Source organism: Erinaceus europaeus, chromosome 7, assembly GCF_950295315.1.
Source record: "Erinaceus europaeus chromosome 7, mEriEur2.1, whole genome shotgun sequence".
In the NCBI taxonomy this organism is placed as follows: Eukaryota; Metazoa; Chordata; class Mammalia; order Eulipotyphla; family Erinaceidae; genus Erinaceus; species Erinaceus europaeus.
In genome coordinates, this window is record NC_080168.1 from 47,083,477 (window position 1) to 47,107,279 (window position 23,803).

The window sequence follows — 23,803 nt, forward strand, 5'->3', positions numbered from 1 at the left end:
CTCTGTCCTATCTAATAATAATAATAATAATAATAATAGCCACAGGAGCAGTGGAGTTATAATGCAGGCACCAGACCCCAGTGATAACCCTGGAGGGAAAACAAAACAAAACAGAACAAAACAAAAAACAACCTCGAGGGAAGATCTGCAAGTCTTTGGCTGAATACAGATTAGAGCATGGTGAAAGAAAACTACTCTAAACCAGGAAAAGAATCAGCAGAAAATAATAATTTCAACAACTAGAATTTACACGACTGAGAATAGTTCTTATTATTGCCAGTTAGAGTATAATGGCCTTGCAAAATGAGCAAAGTCTTCAAAATTTAATAGTGGAATTAAATTAACCTTGAACCACATCCTAGATTGAGTATGAACAATTTGACTCAGTTCATTTGGAGTTTTCCCTGTTTTTCAAATTGAAAATCCTGCTTCCCAGACACTCTTTGAGTTTCAGTTTTTAATGGAAAGTCTCATGAGCCTCTTTATTCTCAGAGACATTGGGATAATTACTCTAAGGAAAACTTTAAAAACAAGCCCTGAGGGGACAAGGCAGCAGTGCACCATGCTGTGCATACACTTTACCATGTGCAAGGATCCTGGTTCGAGCCCCTACCCCTCACTTTGGGGGTGGGGAGCTTCAGGAGCAGTGAAACAAATACTGCAGGCATTCCTGTCTCTCTCCTTATTTCCCCTTCCTCTCTCGATTTCTCTCTGTCCTAGCAAATAAAGAAAAAGGAAAAAAAATAGTCACCAGAACTAGTGGATTTTGCCTGTGCCACTGATCCCCAGCAATAACCCTGCTGGCAATAAGAGGAAGAGAGAAAGAAAGGAAGAAAGAAAGAAAGAAAGAAAGAAAGAAAGAAAGAAAGAGAGAAAAAGAAAGAAGTATGTGTGGGTGGGTAAGATCCATGGGAACTCGAGATATATCCAATAGGCAATGAGAGCCCCAGCCATAACCTTGGTAGAAGGGAAAAAAATATATACATATATATATTCATATATTATCTCATGTGCTGAGGATATGGTGCACATTCCAAGCATATGGTACATACCCAAATAACTTAGCTGCATTCCAGAATAAAGTAAAACAATATTTTAAAAAACATTTTATTTGCTTTATTTTAATGAGAGGGACAGAGAGAGAAACCAGAGTACTGCTCATCTCTTGCTTATGATGGTGCTAGGGACTGAATTTAGGACCTCAGAGGCTTAGGTATGAGAATCTTTTTCATAACCATTATACTATCTCCCCAGCTCAGTAAAACACTATTTAAAGGACTACAACAGAATCTGGTACGAAACAAGTAAAGTTCACAGTGTAAGATCTATATTATTCAACTATACACACTTGGTACGGAAGGGAGTGGACAATAAATGGCCTAGGAGAAATTAGTTGATAAGAACACAGTTAACTTGGATAGTGTGCTACTTTGTCACATGAGTGAGCCTAGGTTAGAATCCAGTTCACAACACATTGAATAAAGTTTCCGTTTGTTGCCACACACCAACACCTACCCCCCGCTTATCAGTCTGAAAGTCATACCAGAGCTATGAAGCCCTGGTTATGGTAAAAACAATAACAACAACAAAAAAGAAAAACTAAGAACAGACCTGTAAATAAGAGATACTGTGGGAAAAGCAGAAATGGAAAATAAAAGAACTATCATAAATATATTTTTTAAAAGGCCCCATCCAAAGATGGGAGGGAATATGGACAGAATCTTAACCAAAGAAGAAATCCAAAGGGCCACCAGGAACATGAAAACATGCTCAAAGTCACTGATTATCAAAGAAATACAAATTAAGACAACAATGAGGTACCTTTACATCCATGAATGTCATATATTAAAAAGGATAGTAACAATAAATGCAGGTGAGGATGTAGGGTAAAGAAACTCTTCTGTACTACTTGTGGGAATGCAAATTCATCTAACCCTTGCAGAAAAGAAGTCAAGGGACTTCTCAGAATGCTAGAAATGAACCTACCCTATGACCCAATAATTCCTCTCCTGGGAATATTTCCAAAGGAAACACATACACCCATCCAAAGAGATCTATGTACATTTCTGTTTAGAGTAGCACAACTTGTAATAGCCCAGATTTGGAAGAAGCCAGATGCCCAAGAACAGATGAGTGGCTAAGAAAGTTATGGTATATATACACAATGGAAACTTTTCAGCTGTTAAAAATGAAGTTATCTCCCTTGCCTCATCCTGGATTTAGCTTTAGCAAATCATATTAAGTGAGATAAATCAAAAAGAGAAGGATGAATACTGGATGATCTCACACATAGGCACAACTAAAGAGGTAAGAATAGGAACCAGGAGGTGGCACACCCTGTTGAGTATACACATTACCATATTTAAGAAACTGGGTTCATGCCCCTAGTCCCCATTGCAAGGTGGAGCTTCCTGAAGAGCAAGGCAGTGCTGTAGTTGTCTCTGTTTCTCCCTTTCCCTTTCCCTCTGTCCTGTTAAATAAAATAAATATTAAAATAAAGAAAGAAAGATAGAAAGGGATAAAAAAAAGTAAAATTTAGACTGGGGTTGGCATATTCAAAGCAAAGGGTTCTGGGGTGTTGGTATGCTTTTAAATTCTGCTTCTAAGACCCCTTCTGTTTCATTGGTTTAATTCCCCCCTGCTTAATACTGTATTCTATTTATATAACCACTGTTAACTAAACACCGCCCTTCCTCCAGGGCATTGGTTTTATCCTCACTGTTTTGCACGCTTTTTACTTCTCCCCATCCCCTATCCTACCTGTACATCCTTTTTGGACCTGACTCTTCCTCCTCAGGATATGTAAGGACAAGATTGTGATTAGAGATAGCTTAGATTGCGCTGCATTACACATGAATAAAGACTGAACTGCGTACCACTCAACCATGAGTTTCTGGTCGTCTCTCTCTCCCACCTGCGAAGCTAGCCCGACACTGGGGAAGGAAGGAAGGCAGAGGGCTGGCTGGTGGTGGCTTTGGGATTCTGGTGCATGGTGATGTAGAAGGATCTAAGTAGGGGGTATGAATGTTTTGTAGACACCTATCATAAGGAGATGAGAAATTGTATCCATGTGTCAGTGACTCCACTGTAAACCACTAAGAAATAAATTAAGAAAACATAAAATTAAGTAAATTTAATTTAAAATTTAAATTGATTTTAAAATAAATTAAGAAAAGCAAGCAATAGCATCATAATAGAAAATCACGTACTACTTCACAATCATCTTTGTCTAACAAACACATAGGGTTTATTTAAAAATATTTGTTGAATAAAGCATTATTCTCTACATTTTACAGAAGAACCTATAACTCTTCCTTTATTACTACCCATTGACAGACCCACTAGACTATAGCAATAAGGAGGGTGCTTCCAGGCAGAGTAGAGGAAATGTCTATCTAATTTTTTAATTCCCTTTTGTTGCCCTTGTTGTTTTATTGTTGTAGTAATTATTGTTGTCGCTGTTGTTGGATAGGACAGAGAGAAATGGAGAGAGGAGGGGGAGACAGAGATAGGGATAGAAAGACACCTGCAGACCTGCTTCACCGCTTATGAAGTGACTCCCCTGCAGGTGGGGAGCCAGGGCTTGAACCGGGATCCTTATACCAGTCCTTGTGCTTTGCGCCACCTGCACTTAACCTGCTGTGCTGCAGCCTGACTCCCTCTATCTAAATTTTTATGTACAAAAATACAGGTGAGAATCAGGGCTGTTGAGTCCATGAAATAGACTGATGTCTTTTATTAGGAAAAAAAAAACTATTATAGTCATGGGCCCTTTGGAGTATAACTAAAATAGCCCTACTAGCTATCTATAAAACGGAGACCCCCAAATCTTCATCTGCAATATTCCAGCCTTGAGGTTCATGATTATTCAACAATTTGTTCTGTTTTATATCTTAACTCTTCTTTCAGCCACCAGGTTCCAGATGCTACCATGATGCCAACCCAACTTCCCTGGGCAGAGGACCCCACCAATGTGTCCTGGAGCCCTGCTTCCCCAGAGCCTTGCCCTATTAGGGAAAAAGAGAGACAGGCTGGGAATATGGATCCACCTGCCAATGCCCATGTTCAGTGGGGAAGCAATTACAGAAGCCAGACCTTCCACCTTCTGCATCCCATAATGACTCTGGGTCCATCCTCCCAGAGGGATAAAGAGTAGGAAAGCTATCAGGGGAGGGAAGGGGATACAGAGTTCTGGTGGTAGGAACTGTGTGGAGCTGCACCCCTTTTATCCTATGGTTTCCTTTCTTTTTTAAAATTTTATTTATAAAAAGGAAACACTGACAAGGCACATGACTGTATGATGACAAAACGCAGGTGGGTTGGAGGCCAGTTTGTAATAATTTTGAATTCCCTGTGTAGAAACATGCATTATCCTTCTGTTTTCATTACAAATTATTGCAAATTTAACAACTTCAAGCATACTTAACTCACTGCCTTGTAGGTTTGAAGTCCTTTATTATCTTGACTCATTTCTATGTTTTTGGACATAACAAGGATAAAACTGAGGTATCAGTTGTCTGGGTTCTTATTGTAGACTCTAAGAACAATCTGCATGTGAGTTTTTTCATGGTATTAGAAGAACTCAGTTCCTTGTAATTCCAAGACTGGGATGTCTGTTTATTGCTGAATTTGAGCCAACTCATAAAGGTCATCTGAATTACTTATCACACTGCATTCTCTAGTCTCAACTTAGTACATGACATGTTCACTTTATTTCTTCAAAATTTTCAGGCTTTCCCCTCCATCATATCTCTGTCTCCAGCCAGAGAAAGTTCTATTTTTAAGGACTTGTGTAGCTAGACAGGTCCTTCCTAGATAATCAGGGATACACCCCCCCCCGGCTGTAAGATTCATAACTATAGTCATTTCTGCAAATCCATTGTAGTATAATTTTCACAACTTTCAGGAATTACCGCATATGGGTGGAAGGTAGTATTGGGAAATACTAAAAGTTAGCAAAGGAGTAGAGAAATTAGATATTTAGCTACAGATATTTGACATTACTTTCTAGGTTCTATTACAAGTGGTAGATGTGTCTAGACTATGTTCACAATCTCTACCACAATACCTTTGATGAGAAGGAGATATAAATGTTTAGAATTAAACTATGTCCAGTTCCAAGAAATAAACACACACACACACACACACACACACACACACACACACACACACACACACACACAGAGGCATGCACACACATACCATGGAACAGATTCAGTCTCCTGTGGGGCTGCTGGCTGCATTAGCACCCAAAAATATGTGATGTCAAGGAAATAATATTACAAAAAATCACATGGGTATTGATATTTAGTTACTGATAACTGCACTTGAAACAATAATGATGTTGATGACAGAGTGGAAAATGGTGATTACAATCATCATTATGATAGTAAGCTGAAGAATGCTATTATATCCGGCAAAGAGATCAATAGGAAAGGAGCTTGAATTGAGACTTGGAATTGGATGACTGACTAGAATGTACACAAGAAACCAAGAATGTGTGGGAATGTAGAGGTAGCAGCTATCAGCCTTGACCTTGAAGCCTGACTGAAGGAGGATTTCGACACAAAGAGATACTCTCCAGAGTTCCTTAAAAAGACAAGATGCTGGCAGACAGATTGTTCTGGAATTCAAAGGTGGCTTGTAATATACTGGAAATTTCTGTCAGTTAGTTAAGACCTAACTGGTGTAGACTGCACCCTTCAACTCTTAAAAGAGTGTGGCTTTTGGGGGGGCGGGCGGTACTGCAACCTGTTAAGCACACATGGAGCAAAGCCCTCAACTCCCAACCTGCGGGGGGGCCGGGGGGGAGGAGTCGCTTCACCTGCTGCGGTGAAGCAGGTCTGCAGGTGTCTGTCTTCCTTTCTGTCTTCCCCTTCTCTTTCAGTTTTTCTCTGTCCTATCCAACAACAACAATAACAATAACAACAACAACAATGGCAATAAAAATGGCAAAAAATGGCCTCCAGGAGCATTCCTGGAGGAATGGATTCCTAGTGCAGGCACTGAGCCCCAGCAATAACCCTGGAGGCAAAAAAATAAAAAAATAAACATAAAAAGAGGGTGACTTTTTCCATCCCAGGCACTACAAATATTTTACAAGAAAGAGACAGACAGAGACACACAGAGAGGACTGAGTTCAAAGAGAGAGGTGGCACTTATCTTAGTACTATACAACATCTGACTTTCTGCACTGTTCTTTTGACTTTTCTTACTAAATTCTTCATTAAATTTACAGGGAAGTGGCTTATTAGATAGGGTGTAGGACTATACCAGGTTAACTATTAGTCTGCCAGTCAGAAGAACATCACAGTGCTACATTTAACATTGAGCAGGGTTATTGCTGGGCTGAAAAAACAGACAATCGGGCCTGACTTTGGTTTCTACATTCTGCTCCTCTGCAGCAAAGTGTCCATTGGTCTGAGTGGCATGTTAACATCTTCTGCCTTGGCACTCCTCCGAGAAGCTAGCCTCCACACCCATCTTTTTCTCTGCTCCTCTCCCCTCTCAGGAATTGGCAGCAGTAAGTGCTGATGACAGGAAGGAACAGACAATTGGATATCTCTGCACAAATGTGCTTATTATACCTTGGAAATATTTAGATTTAACATTCACATATTAAGTATGCAACATCTATAAATGATAGTCTGCCTTAAAAAAGGTAAGAGGCTACATTGACTTTAGAGCCTAAACTGAGAAATGGGGGTTAGCTTTAGCAGAGAACCCCATACTGGCAGTGAACCAAGGTTGGTTAGCATTCAGGAGAACTTGGACTCTGATATGCTATTTCTCCTCGTGTTTTAAACTATCTCAGGAACCTGGGAAGAGGGGATGGTGATTTTTTACATGATAAGGTTAGAGAATTCCTGAGTTTCCTAACAAGTTATCATAAAAAAATTCTACCCTAATCCCTAACAGATTGCTATGTTTATTCTTGAGAATGAAGCCATGTTATTAACAAATTCCTTTTTAAAAATTACCATTCTGCATGTACTGTGATTTCACATCTGAAGCTCTTGTATACTCTCATAGTCTAAGTGTCTCATTAAAAGAGTAAGCAACAATAACTGCAATAATAAAATAGTGCTAAAGACAGAGAGCCTTAACCCTACACTGACCATATAGACCACCTTATTGGCATCCCCCTCAGCACCCCACCCATTCCTCCAGCTACAACTCACTCCTCCATTGCCACACAGGCTTCTTTTCCACCATCAGAGACTGAGCAAGCTTTGGCTTCCAGTCTTCTAACCAAAAAGTTTTATCTAGAGCTGGTGGAGTTTTCACCCAGCTTTGCTTAATGGCTTCCCTAGAAATGTCTGTCTCCTTGCAAAACACAAAATACATGTTATACTTCATGCTCCAAATTTTGTTTGAGTTTTTCACACTGCTTTCATTGCCATCTGACGTTACCATTTACATCCCTCTGAATTAAATGTTTAGTTGTCCACAGAAACTGGGGGAGGGGGGAGAGACAGAGAGGGATTTGGTTTATTTCATTCATGGCATCTAGCCTCATGACTCCCTCTATGTACAGCACAAGTGCTCAGAAATACAGTGAATGTAAGACACATGCCTCTTTTGTGAATGGCAAAGGTGAGGTCCAGGGAGGTGGAGTGACTTCTCAAAGCTACACTCAGCTAGGGCCCAAGCCAAGCCAGCATTCTTTACAATGCACTGAGTAGTTATAATCTGTTTCCTGATGCCTAGAGATGGTTCTTCCACAGGGTGCCTAGATGACCTCAGTCATCGCTTGTGCAAACTCCTGCCCTTGTTATCTTTACTGATTTAACTGTGAATTGCAAGATCATAGGACAAGAGGGGTGCAATTCCAAACAATTTTCACTACCAGAGTTCCACATCCCATTCCCTCCATTAGAAGCTTTCCTATTCTTTATCCTTCTGAGAATGTGGGCCCAGAGTCTGTTATAGGATGCAGAAGGTGGAAAGTCTGGCTTCTGTAACTACTTCTCTGCAACCTGCTCTCATTTTTATACTTTCCCTAGTCCTCTCCATGTCAGCTTGCAGTATCTGTCATCAAAGTCATTGCCTCTCCTTACCATTCTGACTTGTCCACCTACCCTGTTGCTGGCAAACATCTGACAGGTGACACAAAGCCTGTTTCCCATCAATTTTCAGTTCCAAGGTCCCACTGAACTCACTGACTAGTAAACTCAGTGATGCTGGTGTATTCAGTGAACCATTTGCTGATATTAAAGGATAGATAACTTTTCTATCAATGAATGCAGATTCACCTTGAAAGTTTTTTTTTTTCCTCCAGGGTTATTGCTGGGCTCAGTGCCTGCACCATGAATCCACCGCTCCTGGAGGCCATTTTCCCCCTTTTTTTGTTGCCCTAGTTGTTGCAGCCTCGTTGCAATTATTATTGCCATTGTTGACGTTGTTTTGTTGTTGGATAGGACAGAGAGAAATGGAGAGAGGAGGGGAAGACAGAGAGAGAGGGGGAGAGAAAGATAGACACCTGCAGACCTGCTTCACCGCCTGTGAAGCGACTCCCCTGCAGGTGGGGAGACAGGGGCTCGAACCGGGATCCTTACGCTGGTCCCTGCACATTGCACCACGTGCGCTTAACCCACTGCGCCACCGCCCGACCCCCACCTTGAAAGTTTAGAATACTCACTTAGTGATCTATTTCACTAGCCTTAGTCCAGATGAAGAAATTGCATCTGTAATCAACACCTGCATCTTAGTGAAGGTCCTGCTCCACTGACCCAGATAAGCAGAACTGCCTTCCAATCATGCCAAGCAATCAGCTACTATAAACAGATGCAAAGATGCTTACTGCTCAAAACACACACACACACACACACACACACACACATACACACACACACCATAACATTGCTATGGGGTATGTGGGAAGACAAAAAGAGTATGCTCATAAAAACATGTCAAAATAGTACATAGTACAAAATGCAAGAACCTATGCAAGGATCGCTATTCTGTAGAAGGTTACAAAAAAAAATGTATTTATAGGATTAAGCAAGCCAGTTGTAAGGTTTCTTCCTACTCCTGTGACTGGATAATAGTAAGTTATACAGTTTTAGAGAGTGGAAAAAGGGAGCAAAGCCCTTTCCTTGGCATTTATGCTTAGTTATGTCACCAATAGGTAAAGGAGGTGACTGGTAGGAGATCTGGGATGAGGAGATGTTTTAGGGTGACTAAGGTTAAAAAAAAAACATGCATTATCCTCCACATAGAATGAGGAGACACCAAAGAAGGCAAAAGAGGACATCTGTCATTGAATTTAAGTAGACATGCCCCCATCAAAAGTTGAAATTGATATTCTAATGACAATCATTAAAACTCTGAAATTTCAATGCACTATACTACCTGAATGAATCATTGTAATTTTTTTTTTCATTTTGAGAGACCACATCATTTTCAGAGTTGTAGGAATAATAAAAGCATTCAATATTCCTTTTTTACCCACAGATACTCACCATGGGCCTTCTCTTCCCATTACTAACTCCCAGCTATCCCCCAGGGTTTCCCTTTGCCTTTATCCAATGCAAGCTGTACAGCTGAGACAAAACTACACCTCACATGAGGACCACTGAGCTTCCCAGAAACATAGCCAGGTGGGACTCCCAGTCATAGCAGCCCTGGTGTTTATTGCATCCACAACTTAGCAGCACTGAACATTTCAGAAAACCAGCAAGTTAGCACTTGGGGTGATAAATTATGTGCAAAATAAATAATTAGGCAAATAGAATGATAGAGAAGTGTTCAGGGTGATGGTGCATCACCTCAGAGAGGGTGGGTTAGCATCTCTCAGGAGGTGGAGTTTGAATGAGTTTGAATACATTGAGATAATAAACTTTGTACATGCCAGGATGTGACAAGGGAAGGGCTACACAAAGAGAATCCTGTTTGAAAAGGGTCTAAAGTAGGCATGTTTACTTGAGATATTTTTTCTTTTATTTTTATGAGTAACAGACAGAGAGACCAGAACACTGTTCAGCTCTGGCATGTGTGGTTCTGGCAATGGGAGGCAGGGCCTTGGGAATGCAATTCATATGCTTTACTGCTAAGCTATATCCCCTATACACTTGAGATCTTTACAGTTATGGTAAAATACAAACAATATAAAATTGTCAATTTTAACCACTTCTAAGTGTATTATTCAGTGGTATTAAGTAAATTCACAATGTTGTGATATTATAAATCTCCAGAAAATTTTTTGCAACTTACAACTAAAACTTTGTGCCTGATAAATAATTCCCCTCATTGCTGTTGCTCTCTGGAAACTGCCAGTTGAATACTGCGTGTAACTTGAGGAAACTCAGATAGATAGAATCAAACAATACTTGGTTTTTTCTAATTGTTCTATTTCATTCAGAGTGCTTAAAAAGTTTATTCATCACTCCATCACCTGGGGTCCTAGTCAGGGAGTCCTGGATTCCCACACAGACATGATGGGCCTAGACCTTTAAAAGATCTCTCTTGCCACTGTAAATGGCCATTTCCATCAGGAACAACATAATGGACCCCTTTGTGGCCCCCTATAGAACTTTGCCCTCAATGTGGAGCAACAATGGTAGGGAATATTTCATTCTTTAAAGGGAGGTTGGATAACATACTCTACCTACTACCACTTGAGGAAGATGGGTACTGAAATTAGTGCTGTCTGGAATGTTTCTAGCAGTCACCACAGAATGAGAGCTCAGACCTACAGGGATGCAGAAGTTACATAGGCTCCTGTGCTGACTATGAGCCCTAGAGCAAATAGATGCGTTTAAAGTTAACAATATTTATATACTTTTCCCACATTTGGGAGCTACTCTCTTTCCTGATCCACCTTTCTAGTCCTTTTTCCAACTATGACACCACCTCCTCAGACAATAACCTGGGTCCACCTGCATATTAGATGTCAGGCAAAGGCAAAAACTAGTAAAGTCATGGGCCCCTTGGAATATACCTAAAATAGACCTACTAGCTTTTTCCAGAATGGAGATTCCAAATCTTCATCTACAATATTCTTGCCTTTAAGTTCATGACTAGTCAACAATTTATTCTGCTTTATATCTTAACTCTTTTTTCAGCCATCAGGTTCCAGATGCTATCATGATGCCAACCGGACTTCCCTGGACAGACAACCCCACCAATGTGTCCTGGAATTAGTCCTGCCTCCCCTGAGCCCTGCCCCACTAGGGAAAGAGAGAGACAGGCTGAGAGTATGGATTGACCTGCCAACACCCATGTTCAGCAGGGAAGCAATTACAGAAGCCAGACCTTCCATCTTCTGCACCCCATAGTGATTCTGGGTCCATACTCCCAGAGGGATAAAGAAAAGGAAAGCTATCAAGACAGGGGATTGAATATAGAGTTCCGGTGGTGGGAACTGTGTGGAATTATATCCCTCTTATCCTATAGTCTTGTCAATATTTCCATCTATAAATAAAATTTTAAAATGTTTATTCATGTGCTAGAATTTCTTTTCATACAGAAGGAGAGAGGGAAAGATACCATTGTAATGAAGCTTTCTCTAGTGTGGTGGAGGCTAAGTTCGAATCTAGGTCATACACATAACAAATCAGGCACAAATTCAAGTTGATATATCTTTCCAGTTCTTTATATAACTTTTTTAAGGAACCACAATACTGTTTACCACTACAGCTACACAATTCTGCTTTCTTACCAGCAATGCACAAGGGTTCCATTCCCCGCCACATCTTCACCAGTATTTGCTTTTTTACTATTGCTTTATTATAAGAATTTTCAGCAAAAGGGATAGTGTAGTTAAATCAGGGTAAGCAAAAAAAGATAGGGACAGGAAAACCAGAAGCCAAACTATGACAGAACTTTTCCATGGAAAGGACTTTGGCTTAGACTCAGAATGAGATTGGGGCCCTTTAAAGAGATGTGAGTCATGTAGGTTATAATCCCATTTGCTATGAGGACAGTCAGCTCACTATTTGCAGCTTTAAAAACACTGGGCCTCCAAGGCTATCACAGTCCTCTCTTCTCCCAAGCTGCCAAAGGGTTAAAGAAATGTAAATACAGGTAAAGGCATATTTCCTTTCCCTGACCAACACAGCTGTTGTAGAAAGCAGAGTCAGGCTCCATGAGAACGAAGGACTGGCCAGATTTCAGCTTCAGGAAGAAAATGAGTATCTCCTGGACACAAGATGGCTTTGCACTTCCCATGATAGTTTCTGAGAGCTACTGAACAACCTAAGGCCCCATCTGTTTCCAATCTTGTTAAAAGGGTCTCGTGTGGTGGTGCCTATTTAAAACAATGCACATATGGAGTTTCTAGAATACAGAAGAAAAAAAAGGCCCCATGTTTTCCTGACGACACAAATTATGTGTTTATTTTGGAGAAGATCTGGGGAGTTCTGAGACAAGACATGGCTAATTTCTCTTACTGAGGTTGATTCGCAAATCCCCATAGACTGTTGCTCCAAGAGTTTAAGGAAGCTTCATATGAACTGGTTACCTTTTACAACGCCCACTATGAAATAACTTCAGATGAATGCTGGGTTCAGAAAGGTGATATCAAGGGCAACTTAACTTCTTGCAAGAGTAGTTTTCCCAGTTCTTTCTCTTCAGTAGGGACTCATGCTTCTAAAGGCCAAGTTTCTCTTCTCAGATACTCATTCTCAAGTGGCCTCAGGAGTTCCAAGATAGCCTAACCCATACAGGGCTTAGAGCCAACTTGAACCTAATCCCCAAAACTACTCTTAGGAGCAATCTCAGGGAAAAAATACCTATTTAGGATCATGCATTTTTATGTCAATGGACACAAAAGGATAATTGCCCAGGGAGCAGGCAGGTCTCTGAACTATGAGCCAACATTTTTTTTTCCACCAATATTTTTGCTTGGATTTTGTGACTGCATAATTTTATCATTCCTAGTGGATTCTTATTTAGATGGAGGGTGAGAGACAGAAATAGGGGGAGACAGCGAGAGAAAGAGTAACCACTCCATACTTTGCATGCCATTCCCATGTGGTGACCAGGGATTTGAATCTGTGTCCTTGTGTGTTAGGCATTACACCAGCTCCCCCCTGCTCCATGTATTGCTTGATGCTGTGGTCTATTTACATAATCATTGTTTTGCCTGAGACCCACCCTGCCTGCAGGGTATTGTTTAATCCAAATGGTTATAAACTTCGCAACAGCTGCTATGGAAGCTTTTTTACCTTCGAGCTCTTTTTTTTTCTCCACCCCCTCTCCTAGCCATTTCCTTTTCTGACCTGCCACTTCCATTTCAAAAGATATAAAGACATTGTCTCTGATCAATAAGGACATTGCATTGCATTCCTGCTCAGCCACAAGTTCCTGGTCTTTTCCCTCTCTGGCAACGCTAGCCCAGCATCTGGCACCTGAACAGGGGGCATTTCTGGAGACCTACAAAAGCGCCCCAGATAAATATACAGCCACTTGGCTCTCTGCAGCCTCGTGTTTAACGAAGGCACTGCAGTTCCTTTTCTCCCTCTTCTTATTTCTCTGAGACCCCTCCGCCATGGGTGACCTTCCTCCTTATGAAGAGGTTTCCCAAACCCTTTACTCTTTTTACTCTAGACAGTTTCTATATCTCTGGGACATTTTGCTCGGGGCCGCACCTTGGATCCTCTTGACCATGGTCACAGCTTTCAGGGGATATGTAGGGCACCCTCCCAAAAGGCTAAGGGACCTTGAGGCTGAGATCCAAGAGTTAAGGGAGATAGATGGTCATTGCACTTACCCAGCACCATACATGCTTTCTATAGAAAGCAAAGCCTGTCCAGATCCTGACCCACCCTAAGCCCTCTGCATTTTGCCCCAGGCTCCTGTTTTGGCAGACACGTGTCCGGCTTCTCTGGCTTCTACTTCTGCGACTCTTCCCCCCACCCCTAAAGATGACATGTTTTTGTGTATTTGAAGTTTGGTAAACATTAACTTTAATGTCAAAAGTGTAACTTTGAAGCTACATTCTTACCAGGAAGGGTTAAATGAAGAAGTCTTCAACACGATTCTCATAAAGGTTAAATTAATTGGCTAAAGTAACTGAGTATTTAAGGTAAAAGTCTAAATGTGTAACGTGACAATTCATCTCCAAAATTAAAATACAAATTATCTATACAGGACATTTTTGGAGGGCCCCCAAAAGTGCCCTGTAAACTAATTTTGTGGAAATTAATCCACAACAAATCTGGCATCAATCTGACATTGTAAATGTTAAAAAAAAAAACAACTGTGTTAACTAACTCTAAGTAACCTGAGTTTTTTTAAAGTCCAAAGTAAAAAATAGTTAAAAAATCAATATATATTTTAACTAAATTTGGTCTGAAGATCCTGCTGTACAGAGACTGCTACACATAAGGTCACACAAGATGACCTTTAAACAAAATTATAAAGATACTTAAACCAATTATAATTATTGAGGTATCAATTATAGTAAACTTTTAACTTGTTAAAAGTTTTTTTTTCTTCATAAGTAATTGACCACAACTATGTCAAAGCCTTCACATGAGAAAGCATCTGCTCATATGGAATCCCTGGAAAACCATCTGGACACCTGCATACTCCAACATCGCCCACTAGATGGCGCGACTACAGCGGCGCACCCCCTGAGACCCAAGATATGACCTGACACAATCTGAAGAACCTGATTCACAGACTCCAAGAACAGAACTTTCTTACTGCCTTTCTCTCGTCCATCGCTGTCCGCCCTTTCTGCTTCTGCTTCACCTGTCACCTTTTGGTGGCTCCAGCTCACTCTCTACAGAGAAGCAAAGTTCCAGTGTCTATGCTACCCCATCGAGATAGACGTGTAGCATTTCTTCCCCTGGTCATTGGCATTGGACTGACACTTCTATTGGACTTGCTGATACACCTTTGGACACTCCCTTTACACTGCTGGACTTCTCGAGGACTGACTGTAGCAGTCCATGGACCTTGCAGCCAGCTGTCTCAGGACTTTGCACACCAGATCACTCCTCTCACCCCTTGGCCTATCAGGCCCCCACTCCTCCACCTATCAGGCAGCGCCCCCCTTTCTGCCCATCAGGCAGCCCCTCTTTGCCTACCAGGCCTCTCTTCAGTCTCACACTGTCCCTTGCTACTCTTACTTAGCACTCCCTGTCTTATTCCAGTTCTTTTAAAAATGCCTGTACGATATCATTTAGGTTTCTGCCCAACAGGTTTCTGTTCACCCCTACACTACTATTTCTCTGTCAGATATGGAGTCTTTTACAGACATTGACCCATTTAAATATGGCCATTGGAAAGAGGGAGATGTCGGGAAATTGTGAGGATGTAGTTGAGCTTGGCAGGGCTTGAACCTGAAGAGTGTCAATCCTGTTAGTCTCTCTCTCTACCGAGAGGTTGAGCAAGGAAGGACAATAGTAACCCCAAATGTGTGTCTCATCCTATCAGACTCCCTGCCTCACAAAGTGTCCCACATTCCTTATATTATGGCCATTAGATAAAAAGAAAGGGGGAGGTGTTGGGCATTACACCAGCTCCGCCCTGCTCCATGCTGTATTGCTTGATGCTGTGGTCTATTTACACAATCATTGTTTTGCCTGAGACCTGCCCTGCCTGCAGGGTATTGTTTGATCCCACTGGTTAGAACCTTCACAACAGCTGCAATGGAAGCTTTTTACCTCCAAGCTCTTTTTTTTTCTCCACCCCCTCTCCTAGCCATTTCCTTTTCCGACCTACCACTTCCATTTCAAAAGATATAAAGGCATTGTCTCTGATCAATAGGGGCATTGCATTGCGTTCCTGCTCAGCCACGAGTTCCTGGTCTCTTCCCTCACGGGCAACGCTAGTCCAGCACTTGTGCATACTAAAGTGTGCACTCTACTAGGTGAGCTATCCCCTGCCCCGCCAACAGAAATTTATTATTCTCAATAGCACTCACATCTTCAATGTCATCTATAGAGCAAATGGTTACTCCTGTCCTTGAAGGCTCAGAGGAAATGCTTCAAAAATACAGGATTATATTCACAACCTCAATAATGGCCTACACATCTAAAAAGTTAGTTTTCTAAAAACCCAGAGCAAGGAAGTATAACCAAGAACCAAGATGAGTCATTCAGTGGTGTAATTTTCTGGGGTGGAAAATTAAGCTTATGCAATTTTTGCACCTTTACACCCACTTTGACTCTAAAGACTCAACTGACAGCATGTTCAATCTTGGTGCTGGCCACACCAAAGGTGGGTAGTGGCAATAGTTTTCCTATAGGAACAATTACAGTAGGAGAAGAAGAAGCAGCAGGAAAAAAAAGTATAACTGACTGTAGTCTCTGGATAAATAGAAACAAAAGCAGCAATCCTACTAAGGGAAAGACTTGTAGGAGTAGGGTACAGGAAGTCAGTTCAGTCAGTAGGAAGCAAGGCTTATCATGTGCACACGCTCAGGTTTGGGACCTGCTACTACAGGGAAGTACCATGATACTCCAGGAAGCCCCATAGATTGTAAATAGCTGTTGCTTTTCTTCTTCTACTGTCCCTCTATATGTCTATTCCTCTCTATTTGAAGTAGTAAAAAGTTTTTTTTTTTTTTTTAAGTGGCACTAGAAGCAGTAGAATCTTGCATGCTTAAAGTTCTGGAGCTGCCCCTTCTCCCCCTCCCCCCAAAAAAAAAACTTTGCTAGAACAGGATAAGATGTGGTAGTTGTATGAATACTACTGATAGTTCCAGAGAAAATATGATAATGATAAAATAGTATACTTATAATCTAAGTTCTATTTATATTAAAATTAAAGTATGAAACAGTTTTTAAATACTTATTTTTAATCCCTTATTTCTTTTTAAAAAAAATTTTATGTTTATTTTCACTTTTGTTGCCCTTGTTGTTTTTCATTGTTGTTGTAGTTGTTATTGTTATTGATGTTGTTGTTGTTGGATAGGAAAGAGAGAAATGGAGATAGGAGGGGAAGACAGAGAGGGGTAGAGAAAGGTAGACACCTGTAGACCTGTTTCACTGCTTGTGAAGTGACTCCCCTATAGGTGGGGAGCCAGGGGCTCAAACGGGGATCCTTATGTCAGCCCTTGCGCTTTGTGCCACATGTACTTATCCCACTGCACTACTGCCCAACTCCCATTTAATTCCTTATTTCTAAGGGATTTACATATATTAATTCTGGCAGGTCCTATAGTAGGTCTTATTATATTACCTTGAGTCCTATATATAAGTGAAGTTATTATTAGAGTATCCACTTTATTTCTGGGGACACTATAACACAATGAAATGAAACTACAGATGGTCCTTGAGTTGAGCTTTATCATGATACCCTTAGCCTGGGAAAAGATCAAAATATACAGTATACTTTCTACTGAATGTGTGTTGCTACCACACTGTTGTGAAGTTGATAAAGCTCAACTCATGATACTGGACAATGGCAGTGGGAACAACTCTTAGTCAGCCACTCAATTATGAGGGTAAACAACTACACCCTACAGGCTGTTTTTCACAATCATCTGACTATATGACAAATGACATAAGAAACTCAACACTTTGTGATAAAATTGGCTTTGAATTTGATGGCTTTGTCCAACTCCAGGATAGTGTAAGTGTCCGTTGCTTTAGTAGAAAACTCTGGGATGCAGACTGCCCAAATGCAATTCAGAGTTCTGATGGCCCAGAAAGTTAAACAGTGTCTAGAATATCAGATATTTAAGCAGTCCACAACATCAAATATGACAGAGTGATAGTCTGATTCTGGTTCTCTCTCTTTCATTAAATAAATAATTTTATTGTGGTTATATCCAGAGATTCACTGTTATGGGCTGTCTTTCTAAGGTAGAAACAAGAGAGGCAGACAATGGGAAAGAAACCACAGTACTAAATCTTACTTTGATGTGTTGGGGATTGGGCTCAAACCTATGTTGAGTATATGGCAAAGCAGGAAACTATCCAAGTAAGCTATTTTTCCAGCCCAATATATTTTTTTAATTTAATTTTATTTATTTATTCCCTTTTGTTGCCCTTGTTGTTTTATTGTTGTAGTTATTATTGATGTCGTTGTTGTTGGATAGGACAGAGAGAAATGGAGAGAGGAGGGGAAGACAGAGAGGGAGAGAAAGACAGACACCTGCAGACCTGCTTCACCGCCTGTGAAGGGACCTGCCTGCAGGTGGGGAGCTGGGGGCTCAAACCGGGATCCTGACGCCGGTCCTTGAGCTTAGCGCCACCTGTGCTTAACCCGCTGTGCTACAGCCCGACTCCCCCAATAGATTTTTTTAAAGAAAGGAATTCATAGTTCTGTTAACAGTATATATTGCTTTGATTCCCATTATGTTTACCAAGTAAGCTTATCTAGTCTCCAACCACTTTATCCTTATCTATCATCCTTTTCAAGTAGGCTCTGATCAAATTCACAGAATACAAGGACAGCATGTTCCTATGGGATCCTCCAGTGGATTTCATCTTGTTGTTAGTTCTGGCTGTTGTGTAGCATATAATGATGCTGCTCTAAGCTCAGCTGGACAGCATGCCCTCACCGAAAGGTGGTATCTGTAATAGACATGGGAACACTAGAGGGAGAATATGCTCCAGGTATCTACCAGATCATGGACCAACTTACTTCAGTGTACTTAACTAGTAGTATTTCAGTTACTTTACAATCACTGTTTTGTGAATAAAACAACTGAAACTTAAAATGTTGAATCATGTAGTTCCATAGGTAGGAGAAATTAAAGTCAGGATTTAATTTTTTATCTTCTGATTCCAGCACAGCTCTGTCCATCATAGCCACCTAAGCTATCGCAAGTATTTCTTCTTTCCACTGAGGAAATATGAAAATCTTCCTCTACACATGTAAAATACTACAAAACTGAGGAAAAGACTGTGTACTTTCAAAATCTTAATATCACCCCTAGATAAAATATATAAAGGGTAGTTAAAGTAAGGCTGAAAAGAAACCAGAAGACAGGTGGTAGGAAGAATATTGCAGGGATGAAGAGTAGGTGAATTAACAGTGGGAGTTAAGAGCATGCAGTGTTTTTATAGAATAAGGGTTATTTGGGAGCCAGACAGCCAAGTGACTTTAGTTTCTTCACCAGTAAATAGCAACAAATTATTCACAATCGTGAGAATCAAGTGAGGTTACATATAGTAAGATCTTTTTTATTTTTCTTTTTAACAAAGTGTTTACTGGATTTACTACCTGTATGGGGTGCCTCCTACCATATCCTAGAATTCTGGTATTTAAGGATAAAGTAAAGTGGTGATGGTGAATTTAGGAATCTGATATCCCAAAAGTACCTGCCACTCTACCCCTGATTCTGCAATGCCTGCCAGGCAGATCACCTGTCCACTTGAGCCATCCCACTCCATGGTCAAATCAAGAGCACTGGCAGTGAACTGCAGACACTCTTCCTTGGCCATGTCTTCTCAGTAGGTAACGTCAATATAGCCGTAGATGTAGGAGCTCCCAGAACCCCCAATGGCGAATGACTGCCTTACCATCATACCTCCCATAGACATTGAGTACACCTGTCCTCCTTCTTGAGGGTCCCATCCTGCAGTAAGGATTCCTGACTAGCTCTTCTCAGTATCGGTAACATCTCTCCTTAAAGAGGCTGGCAGCTGTGTGTACCAGTGGAGGCTCATTCAGTTCAATGCTGTGGAAACCAAGCTGATATGTGACTGCATCAGCTACTGTCTGGGTATCAGTTGCTGAGCCCAAGTGACAGCAGAAGATTCACTCATGAATGGGGGTCAGCTTGTCAGTCACTCAGCTGGCAATGTAGGACCCAGTGGTAGTTCTGGAGTCAGCTCCAGAAACCACATCCCTGTCAAACTGCACAGCCATAATAGTGGTCCCTTTGGAGACTTCCCAGCCTTCTCAGTCAGGGGGCAAAGGCCTCTGGTCCTCTTGCTGGTGCCACCCTGCTCCTTGAGTAGCTACTAAGGTGGCCACCATCTTCCTCAAGAACACTGGATACAAGTATATGTGTGTATTAACATAGCAAATGCCTAATGTTTTGAAGTTACCATCTTAATTACCATTATTAGTAGCATTAAATACTATATTTCATGAAAGTGTTTAAAAGAAAGAAATCTACTTCTATATTGTTTAGAGGAGCCAGGTGGCGACACACTTGGTTGTATGCACGTTATTATGCACAAGGATCATGGTTTAAGTTCCCGGTTCCCACCTGCAAAGAAAGCTTCAAGAGTGGTGAAGCAGGTCTGCAGGCGTCTCTCTTCCTCTCACCATCCTCAATTTCTCTCTGTCTCTATTACTTAATAAATAAATATTTTTAAAAGCTGTTTAGAAACTACAACAGAAGAGTTAGAAGAGACTGGTTTCACAGATAGGTGAATGGTTAAACAGAGAGGTATATGGATGGATGCAAGAATGGCCAGATGGAGGGATACTTACAGTAACAACATTTTTTAGAAACTGAGATGCAGAACCTGAGGAAAAGCCAGTATAAATAAGAAACTATCTAAATTATGTATTTGGCTCCTCCAAAGACTCTTGGGATATTGAAGAGAAAGAGGAAAGGGGGGGTGGAGAGAAATTCAGGTCAAGGCCTCACTGGGAAGGGTCTTGGTGCTGCCTAAAGACTTTGGCCAGTAGCCCACAGACATTGAGGAGCCTGGTCCATGAAGAGCAAAGGGAGTCAGAGAGAAACCAAAGCAGTTGTACAAGAAAAAGCAAATTAAGATGAGTGGTCAAAATTGGTTCTGTCTGAATGAATGCAATGTTAGGGTTCCTGGCATTTGACTAGCCCACTCAGGGAATCTCCCCCTCTGTTTGTACTGCTTTTCCTGGCTTTGGGAGGGGAGGGTAGGGTGGGCTGCCTGTCTCCATTCTGTCTGGAGAAACTATAGGCCCCAAGGTGGGGTAGGTGGAGAGGTCACCTGGTTCAGTTTCATCTTAAACTGCCTGAAAAATCACCCAGAAACTTGTGAGAAAAACCTTGGGAAAAGAAACCTTGAAGAAAAGAAAGATCCAAAGCAAGTTCAAATGGATTCTCTGTGGTACCTAAAAACAAACAAACAAACAAACAAAAAAAAACAGATCTAAGAAACTGCTTTGAGCTCAAGGAAGCAATTCTTATTTTCAGGCTTACCTGGTAAACAGGTGAATCAAAGGAAAAAATATGGGTTCTAGATTTAGGCAGAAATAGATTCTGATCACAATTCTGTCACTATGTACAAACCTTTGTGCAAATTTTACTTGTCCTGATCTCAAAGATCTCATTCTGGACAAAAATGATACTGATACCTCAGGAGTAATATCAAAAGCATTAGAATAATGACAAGCACTTAACTGATTGAAAACAGTTATTTTTACTTCTTTAGAACACACTCTGAATCCCGACAAATTCAGCTCTGATATGCCATAGTGGGACTCCATTCCACTACTTGTCTGATACTGCCAAGTTTTCCCAGACTATGCTTGTCTTTATTCCCAACTGTAGTCTAGCACCAAGTATATAAAATCCAGCTAATCAGTAAGATGACTAGAGATCCTGTCCATGTGCTCTATCAACCCAGCCCTAGAGGAAGTGACAGGTGGTTAACTGAGTGGTTTTATAGTAATTCAGCACATAGAACGTAGAAACATGCTTAAGGTGTGTGAATGCATGGATAAAAGCCACCTTTTCCAGTAAGGATAGAAAAAAAATTATCAAGAGAAGAAGAATAGAAATATGCCTGAGCTAAATCTTAAAGAAGTTATAATAAAATTTAGGAAAGAATGCTTGAGAGGAAAAACTTATATAAGGAAAGGTAAGGGTACCTGAGTATAAGATGGCAGTATAACAGGAGGGAACCACTGGGACTTTGCCAGGCTAGATGGATAATAAAGGGGAAGAGGCAAAAAAGGCACAGAATATTTACAGAAGACCTAATGGGTCAAATTTGACTCCTACAAAATATGTCTAGTGCATAAACTCAGCTTTATACAAAAGATGAAAATCGCCAAATTATTGGATTTTATTTTTCTAGTTTACATCTTTCCAAGTAAAACTAGTAAAGGTAGTTAACTATCAGTTAAGCAGATTATCAAGTCAGACTATGAATTCCAGCTCTGCCCTGGAAGTTGCATGGCCTTGGCTAAATCACACTCACCTTTCTTATTCTCTTCATATGGAGAAAATAGGATTTTATTAAACCTACTCTTCATAGAGTCATAGTGAGGGTTAAATAAACTAATCCTTGTGGAGTACTCGTATGCTCCTGGCACTTTGTAAACATTTGATTAGATATCTACTACAGCCAAGAACCCAGGCAACACAGCTGTCATCTGTACAATACTGCCAGTGACAGTTCTTCCCTGACATCCTCCAAATTTCTTGGGAGAAAAGATTCAAGGTAGGTTCAGCTTGGGCGTAATCCTATCCTAATTCAATGCCTACAAAAAGCACCCATGAGGTCTTAAAGCTGTCTACATTGTAGGGTATACAAACTCGTAATCAGATATGAGCCTCTCCTTTCTTTCCCAGAGAGTAGAAAATGCAGGCAGACTGGGTCGGATCCAAAAGAAGCCATTTCAAAGCCTAAATCCTGTTTATATGTCAGTCTCACTCCCCTCCTCAGGAGATTCTGGTCAGGGTGGGTTGAGAGATTCCTTAGACAATCTAATAGATTAGTTTCCAGTTTAGCATAACAGCCAGACAGATTTTCATGGTGAAGTCATCCAAGTCAATTAAAAGGCATTTTTACCTGCTGTGAGTTCAGAAGTACCTTCATTTGTTCCAGCTTTCTGAGATGTTTCATAACAGGTTCCACCCTGGATTAATTAATAACCCTCAATTCCTACTGAAATGCAAAGGGTAAAATTCTGCATGTAAGCAAATCCAGGCAGAAGCTGCTGGCAGGGGTGGGGTGAACCCAGTAGGAGCTCCTCTCATAACAGAGAGAGCCAGACCCCAAATGGTGCAAAAGACAGCAGAGCTGGGTGTAAGTGTAAAGAATGGCCAAGTCAATGCTGGAGACTAAAACTGGAAAGATGGTGTGAGGAGGGTTAAAGGGGGTATAAAGGGGGGTATTGAAAGGCTATCTTAAGTAGTTACTGCAATCACAAGATAGAGATTAGGGGGCCTGGTGGCAGTGCACCTGGTTGACCAGACATGTTACAATGTGCAAGGGTCCATATTCAAGCCACCAGTCCTGACCTGCAGGGGGAAAGCTTTTCGAGTGGTGAAATAGGGCTGCAGGTGTCACTTTGTCTCCCTCCTTCTCTACCTCCCTCTACCCCCCTGATTTCTGGTTGTTTCTATCCAATAAATAAAGATAATTAAAAATAAACACACAAAAAAAGATCAGAGATTAGGTAGACTGGGAGTTCAAGTTAGAATGTGGGGTGGTAAATAGGTAAGGGCAAGTAACAGGGGCTAAGGTAGGTGGCAGAGGTTGACTTTTATGCAGTCCTAGTTCAAACACATCATGGGTCTGTGAAAAGAGGTCATGTCATCTCTTGTTCTTCCAGTATAAGCTACAGGTATAGTCTACAGCTACTAAAGAATCAAAGAATACAGTGGAGGTGTATGCACTCACCTACATAAACACATATGAAGATATTCAACATATTCAACAGTAAGGGGTCCTTTCCACGAACCTTGAAGTCAAAATAAGATGCCTAGGCAGGGAAGATAGCATAATGGTTCTGTGAAAGTCTTTCTTGCCTGAGGTTCTGAGGGCCCAAGTTCAGTCCCCAGCACCACCATAAGCCAGACTTGAGTAGTGCTCTAGTTTTTGTCTCTCGGTGTGTCTTTTTCTCTGACTCTCATTAAAATATTTAAAATATTTTTAAAAGATTAAGATGTCTTCTTCACAAAATGTAGAGCTGCTTCTCTACTTCCAGACTCTTGTCACCATTTCCA

At 41.0% G+C, this 23,803-nt stretch overlaps 1 protein-coding gene and 1 pseudogene across 1 annotated transcript in view; both read right to left on the reverse strand.

The window, feature by feature from the left end:
* The window catches only part of SYN3 (synapsin III), a 505,196-nt gene that overhangs the window by 460,338 nt on the left and 21,055 nt on the right, over window positions 1–23,803 (reverse strand). The gene's annotated exons all lie outside the window — the stretch shown is intronic.
* Window positions 19,170–19,794, reverse strand: LOC103107044 (proteasome subunit beta type-6-like; annotated as a pseudogene).